The sequence below is a fragment of the Endocarpon pusillum genome (assembly GCF_000464535.1).
Source record: "Endocarpon pusillum Z07020 unplaced genomic scaffold scaffold1292, whole genome shotgun sequence".
Classification (NCBI taxonomy): Eukaryota; Fungi; Ascomycota; class Eurotiomycetes; order Verrucariales; family Verrucariaceae; genus Endocarpon; species Endocarpon pusillum.
The window spans coordinates 204,700-212,824 of NW_006913656.1; positions in this window are offsets into that span (position 1 = coordinate 204,700).

An 8,125-nucleotide genomic window follows, 5' to 3' on the forward strand; every position below is an offset into this window, starting at 1 on the left:
TAGATGCCAATGGAAATCAAACTCGATTTTAGAAGGCTAGTCCTAATTGGGCTAATATGAGGGCATCTATACTTAATTCTACATAGTAGGTTTTGTACGAATACTAGCGTTTTCACCAAGGGGGGTACAATATTTACCCCAGTAGCCATAGTATGTAAACAGACTCATTAGGTACTCCCTATCAAAATGGAGTGAGCCGGGTGAGCAACAGAGTGCAGGTGTTGGTGGTGTACGCCTCGCAACCCTCCCTCACCCAGCTACCAATGATCTGGGGGCTGCCTGCAGGTCAGAGGGGCTATCACAGGGTCATGGCCGGTCGCTTATGCCCCTGTCTAATACATTAACCACAAATGTTAGCCGGATTTGCAAGTAAATTACAGGAAAAAGGTATATGTGATATAAAAGGGATGAGTAAGAATAGATCATACCGAGTTAGTAAAGAACAACAGCGTCTGATAGCAGAACATAGTGAATAGTAATGGTGGCTGCCTCAGTTCTGGTGAAACGCACTCTAGGCACATGCTGCTAGTACTAGTACTATAATTAGTAAGCTATTAGTACATTGCTGGTGGCCTTGGCAACTTATGACATCTACAACAACCATATGAGTACCACCAACACCATAAAAGATCACAGAATCACACTTGAATCATAGATGCTTACAGAATATGAGTTGATAATCTAACAGTTACTGTCAGGATCACCATGTCAGAATCCCTGCGTACATGATACGTATCTGTTACGTATTAGCATGATGGTACAAGGGTCCCCGCATGCAAAACGCATGAAACGCTCTTGTAACTGTTACGCCCTGTTATTTATGGCAGTGAGCATTGCTATACGAATTGAACGCCAAATGCTGTTTCTGAGCTGTTACAGTAATGCGCTTCTATAGCTATTAGTATGAGCAAATGCTCCTCTTGATAGGAGTAACTCAATCAAGTGAATTGACACCTCTGTACGCTGTTTGCTACCATCCTCTAACACACCAGAGGTGTCACCTGTCAAGATTGTTCAAGTAGGTGACCCTGTGTTTTCGTACTTCAGCAGGCTAACTGTTACGTTGAACAACAACAGAGGGTTGGGTCTAGGACCAGGGCGTATCATACGTCAAATCACTCAGAAGATTCGTTGAGTATGAGAATATGAATTGACTACGGATGAAAGAGAGAACTATTGTTGCTATCCCCTCCGTCCCTGAACAGGGGTGTAGAATGGTCCAATTAGCGCTGTCGATCACTACGAAGGGCACAAAATATTAACAAACGTCTCTTTTGGGCGAATTGTGGCTATTCTATCTAGCAATTGACTCCAATTAAGTAGTGATATTGTTGCCAACAGCTTCCTTCGATACAGAGCCAAATTTGGCACTTGTTGCATTTGAAATAGGTCCTTGACCCACTAGAAATAGCCTCATTTGCGCCATTTACAGCTGTTTCTGTGATATTTGTTCCGAATTTGCGCTTGAGAGCCCTTTTGCGTATACAGCTAGGCTTATAAAGCTTTCCCTATTCGCACTGACCGTGAGTTTTCTCTCGCACGTGTTTATAGTGGCGTTAAGAGACTACTGTAGGTAAAGGCTAGGATTGTTCCTTCTCTTTCGGATCATTCGAATATAGTAATTAGTTGTATAGAGCGCTTATAAAGGTCCTATGTCACGTGTTACGTTGGAAGCAGGCGACGAGTGCGCGAGATCTTTAGCCCATGTTAAGTGCTATCCTAAGACTGGAGAGTCGACAGTGAGGGCCCTAAGGTCGCTTCTATATAACAAGCATGCCCCTTACTAACGTCTAGTGCCAATCAATACCTGGCGCCCTAGCGCTAGTAGGCGATAAGCATGACAGCTGTGACATCACCCCCCCTCTAGAAGACTCGACATGCCCTCATGTCTGATAAGAAGAAAAACAAAACAGCAGCAGCACACAGCAGCAGCACACAGCAAAACAAGCACAGCACAACAACACAGCACGCCGGCCTAATATATCCTCCTGCCACACAGTTACCAGTATCTAAAGAGAGAGATATAAATAGAAGAAGATCCACAGAATAACAAGGAAACACACGATCAAGTCAGCAGTGTTTGAGCTGGTAACAAGATCAAGCCGACAGCATTATAATGCGCATTGCCTTGTTTTCCTGGTTTCTTGAGTGGCTGCTCTATTGTTATCTGGGTGTTCTGAAGGTGACTTATCTTGTAGAGCGTTATTAAGCTAGTGCTAGAGTCGCTTAGGTGGACTAGCTTCTTGTGGGTACGTATTATAGTAAGCTTGTAACGCTAGAGGAGCGTTCTACAGATTACTAGCAAGGTATTATATATTATTAGGGTCCTATTCTTGCTATTATATCTTGTATTCTAGTCAACCTCTACTAATTCTTAATAACAGAATTCTTTTAACTTCTTATTTAAGATCTTTATTAACTTTAACTATAAGAGATAAAGTAAGGATCTAACTAGAAAGAGGATTATTATCTGCCTTATATAGCTAGTCTATATATAGTATTAGCAAGATATAATAAGAGGACAAGAGCTCTAGCTTATAAAAGTAGCTAATTATCTTTAAGATATAAAAGGGGCCTATAATGAATAGTCTAGCTTATCTAAGGGCTTATCTGTTCTTTATAGCTTCTTAATAATAAATATAAGGTCTCCTAATTAGAAATTAGGTAAGTAACGTTTCTTATTAGCTTAATAAGCATATTAAGCTTAAGCTAAAATTATATTTATTTTAGCCTAGCTTACTGCCTTATTAATATAGTGTAAATACTCCCTTACTTATTCTTAAGTAGCTTGTTCTTATGTATTCTAATATAAGCTATTACTTATCTATGTCTAGTTAAAATCTAAGCAAGGTTCTTAGCTATACTTAATTATATAAGGTATAAGTCCTATAGATTTATAGATTAGAGCTGACTCTGCAGCATCTAATACTAGTAAAAGATATATTTAGTTGTCTTAAAAGTAATTTACAAATAATTAAAGCCTTATATTAATAATCTGATTAATAATTTTTATTTAGTTATTTATTTAAGAGTAAGCTAATATTAATAACTTAAACTTAATATAATAAAGACAAGATAACTTATTAAGAAGTATACTAATAAATTATAGCGTTTTATTATTAATAATAGTCTTTAGTATCTTTTAAATTATTATATATATTTGTAAAAAATCTTCTTTATTAGTAAGTAAATATGTCTTTTACTTAAGCAATTTACTATTATAAAGATAGCATTATAACTATTACTAATAGTGTTAAGTATATAGAAATCTATTAAGAGGTCGTCCTATAGTTGTAAGGGGACAGACAAGGAGTACAAAAGACTAGGCGTCTTATTATGCAGCTTATAAGATTAATAGTATTTATAATAATTAATAATATAATATACTATATTATTACTCTAATAAGGCCACTAATATAGCCTAGCTACTAAAGCATACGTTTTTGCCTGACTTAGATACGTTATAATTATCTAAGAGTAAATTTAATAAAGTAAGCATATATATAGGTTATTCTTATCTTCTAATACTATAAGTCTATTATTATATAATAGTAAGCCATCTCTTAATAATTATTTACCTAATTCTGTAATAGCTAGCTAACATTCTTTTATTAGAGTTAGGCTTTTCTAGTTCTCTCTAATGACTTTTGTTATAACGTTAAGACTCTTAATGTTCTTTATAGCAGCTACCTCTATTCTTGTCAGATTTAACAGCATCTAAGTCTTTTCTTGCGTCCTAGCTTTCTTCTGTATTAGGGTAGCTTTATTCTTACGTAAGAGGACATCTACTGTAATATTTTCCTTGCCTAATTAGTAGTAGATATAATAATTAAACTTTGAAATAATATTGATTTATTAAATTTGTTATTTATTAAGGAGGCGTTTCGTACTAAAATACTTAAGCGCCTTATAGTCTATTATAATAAGAAATATATTAAGGCTAGTTAGTTTAGCTTATTATTCTTTAAGAGCTAGAATAATTATAAATATTTTCTTATTATAAATCTTATAATAATATTCTGCTCTTTTAAGTATAGTAAAGAAGAAAGTAACAGGATACTATTATAAGTTAGCAGGATCAAGTTATACTAGTACACTAGCTGCAGCTTTGTCAGAGTAATCTGTCTCTACTCGAGTCTCACGTTCTGGCTTAAAGTATATAAGAATAAGAGAAAAGAATAGCTTATATTACAGCGTATAAAAAGCGTTAAGTTAGGCCTTATTTAATTAGAACTTTAGTATAGCATTCTTTCTTATTAGATTGCTAAGTAGCCTAGCAATACGCTTATATCTCTTAATAAATATTTAATAAAAATTGCAGAACTTAAGAAATAATTATATATCTCTTCTTGTTATAAGAGGTTCCTAGTTATAAATAACCTTAGTCTTACTTAAGTTAATCTCTATATTGTAATTTGTAATAATATATCCTAAGAATATAATATAAGTAACTTCAAACTTATATTTCTTAATATTTATATATAAATTAGCTATATATAGCCTTATTATAATCTAATATATATATTATTAGTGCTTTTTCTTATTCTTTAAGAAGATTAAAATATTATTAATATATATTATATAAAAGACGTTAAGATAATTTATAAAGACAAAGTTAATATAATATTAAAAGATAACAAAACTATTATAAAGATTAAAGAGAAGGATTACTAGCTTAAAAGCTCTATAAATTATTTAAAATAACACTTAATAGATTAAGTTAGGGTCTATTCTAATATAATTAAATATATAATAGATATTAAGCTTTATAAAAATCATTATATAAGCTAACTATAATAAAGTCTCTAAGATTAAAGACAAAGAATATTTATCTTTCTTTATAAGTTTATTTAGACTTCTATAATTAATATAGAATTTAAAGTCTCTATTTTTCTTCTTAATAAATAAAATAAGTAATAAGAAAAAAGAAGATAACAAGTAAATAAATCCTTTATATAAGTTCTTTATTAGATACTCTCTTATAGCTGCAAGCTCTTAAGTTAACATCTTATATAAATATAACGCCTTTATCTCTAGTTTCTTGTTAAAGCGTAGCTTATAGTTAAATAAATAGTGCTAAAGCAGAGTATCTGTAGCTACTCTTAAAAAGACAGCTATTTAGTTACAAAGATACAGAGGAAGATAGCTAAGGATAGACTTAAGATTATCAGAGAATAAGGTCTAAGGTTACTAAGAGCATCCTGTTTATTATTATTAGCTATCTGAACTCAACTAACTTAGTATAAAGCAAGGCGGCCTTGTTTTTGTAGCTTATAATTAATATTATTTAATGTAACTGTCTCTAATATTATACTGTCCTATTTGTTACTAACACAAAAGGCTATAGCACCTATAAGATTTACAGAGATCGTTCTGTTATTAGTATTAGCCTTATCTAGATTAGAGTTAGGACTAAGGCTCTTGTTAACTTTATTAGAGAAAGGCAACTTAAGCTCTGCTTTATAATATTAATAATACTAATACTATTCTTACACAGATTTCTAAAATTAAGTCCTAGCCTTGCCGGCATTATTAGAGCTGATTTTAGGGCTATAACATTAAATATCCTCCTTAAATAATCTATCTTTATAAGCGTTATGTTATTCCTATACTTAATAGTCCTTTAGCTAATATATCTTGTTCCTTTTATAATCTAGCAGGATATTATGCTTAACTAGCTATTTATAGCTTAGAATAACATTATAAGAGCTAAGGTTAGCAGCTAAGAGCAGAGGATATTAGTAAGAGTTTAGCTATAAATCTGTATAATAGTAAGGAGCAGATTATTAATAGGCCTGCTAGACTAATTATTAAATCTAACTAATAGAATAGCCCTTTCTAAAGAAATAAGAGGGATATTAAGCTATTAAAAGGCGGCCTAAGCAATCTTCTTATTAATTAGAATATATATATTAGCTTTATTATTTACTAAAGTATAAAGATAAAGAACCTTATTATTCGTACTCTTAAGATTAAATATTATAATAAAAGATAGCTCTTTAATAAGCTGGTTAAGCCTGACAAGTACGCTTTTGTAATAGCCTAAGGCTGTGATTTCGCCTAAGGCATCTCGTTTTCCGACTCTGTAGATTTCTTATCAGGGCTAGAGGACTTATCTCTGAAGTCAGATTCTGCCTCTTTGATCTTACTAATGTAAAGGTCAAGGCAGTCAGGTTTTATATGGCTAGGCTTGTTGTAATGAAAACAAATTACTATATCATCCTTCTTGAAACCCACGCGCTTTGATTTTGAACTAGTGGCCTGGCCGGAAGAAGGAGTAAGAGAGCATTATGGTGGGCTTGCTGTCAGGGCTAAAGGGAACGGATACGCCTTACCTGGCGTAGTCCTGGCTTCTGGGCGCTTAGTATCGGGCCTTGGGCTGTTAGGTCGAGCACAGTTGCAGATTTGCTCTTCTTCTCTCTCTTTTCTATAAATTAGTATAAGCCGGTTCTCTTACTCTATGCCGGCGTTATAGAAAGTCTGATCCCCTATCTTGTAAAGGAGTTTAGCAGACATCTTTTCCTACAGGTCCTTATACTGATCCTGGCTAGACTTGCTGATCTGTAACGCCAAATGCGTGAAGTCGGTCTAGAAAGTATCAAACAGTCGGTCACCTTGGCGTAGGGCAGCGTAGGCTGCCTTAGCACGTTGTTAGCGTAGCACATCGCTTTCTCTAAAGGCTTACTTTATAATAGCGAAGATCTCCTTAGGTGTCCGAATGAGGTATGGTGACGTTGGTTTAAGGCGTTCGCAGATATAGTCTTAGGCAGGACCCTCTATAAGGCTAGTAATGAATCTTATAACCTGGGGGTCGTCCTGAGGAAAAGGGCTAACAAGAGAGCAAGTCTTATAGATCTAGTCTTTGACCAAAATATTCTTAGGGCTGCTTAGGCCACTAAAGGTCTTAAGAGTGCCCTTACAGAGATCTTTGATAGCGAGTAACGGAAGGGAAGTCGACTTAGAGGGCTCTACGTTGGCTCTTCTGTTTCCTAAGTTAGAGGATCTGGTCTCCTAAGGACGATAGTCCAGCATTTGTGAGGGAATAGGCCTCAGGAAGGGTGACGGGAAGAAGGTTAATAACGGATTAGAGGTACGCTCTATCTTTGGAAGAGGATCGGTAGGAGTGGCCTTACGTCGCGTGTTGGCTACTGTCTCCGCGTATAGATTAGAATATACGAAGGACATTGAGGAGGCAGGCGCCTGACGTGCAGACGCCTAATGACGAGTCAGCTGCTTTGTTAGGTCAGCAATTTGCTCCTGCAAAGTCATATTTCGTTCTTACAGGGCCGCGTTCTGTTTCTCTAACTCCTGGCCGGCAGCAGCAAGCTACGTAGCGTACTCCGAAATTTGGTGGGCTAAGTCAGCGTTGGTATTTACTGTTTTCGCTAGCTCCAAGGCGACCCTCTCGGCCGTCTGATTGATCAGAGCTTGTTCTTGCACTCCCTGTTGCCGCAGCTCAGCTAGAATAGCGTTGATACCGGATTGAAGATTGGCTAGTACGATCACTCTCAGCTGAGCTACTCTGGCAAGGGGATCAGAAAGGTCGAAAGGTGAGATGGGATTAAGGTAGTCGTTCTCAGCAGGGGGAACAGGGTTGTCGGTCCTGGCCGGGCTAGATGAGTCAAAGGCAGCCGTATCGAATGCGGTCTGGGGGGCTGCCCCTACGTTCTCGCGTATTAGCGATAGGTCCAGAGATACAGATCTCTTGCAGTCGATAGTTTAACGACTGTTTCCAGTCAAAGAGCAGTCTTAGGATAATGTTATGTGTTACGTTAGAAGCAGGCGACGAGTGCGCAAGATCTTTAGCCCATGTTAAGTGCTATCCTAAGACTAGAGAGTCGACGGTGAGGGCCCTGGGGTCGCTTCTATATAATAAGCATGCCCCTTACTAACGTCTAGTGCTAATTAATACCTGGCGCCCTAGCGCTAGTAGGTGATAAGCATGGCAGCCGTGACACTATAAGTATTATGATTCTGCGTATTATTACTCTATTTCTATAGTAGATATACATTAATATAAGTAACGTTAAGAAGAAAGAAAAATAAGGGCTATTACATTTAATAATTCTGCTTATAATAATATATAAAACTTGTACGTAATTAATTAGCTTAGTCCACGCCCTTT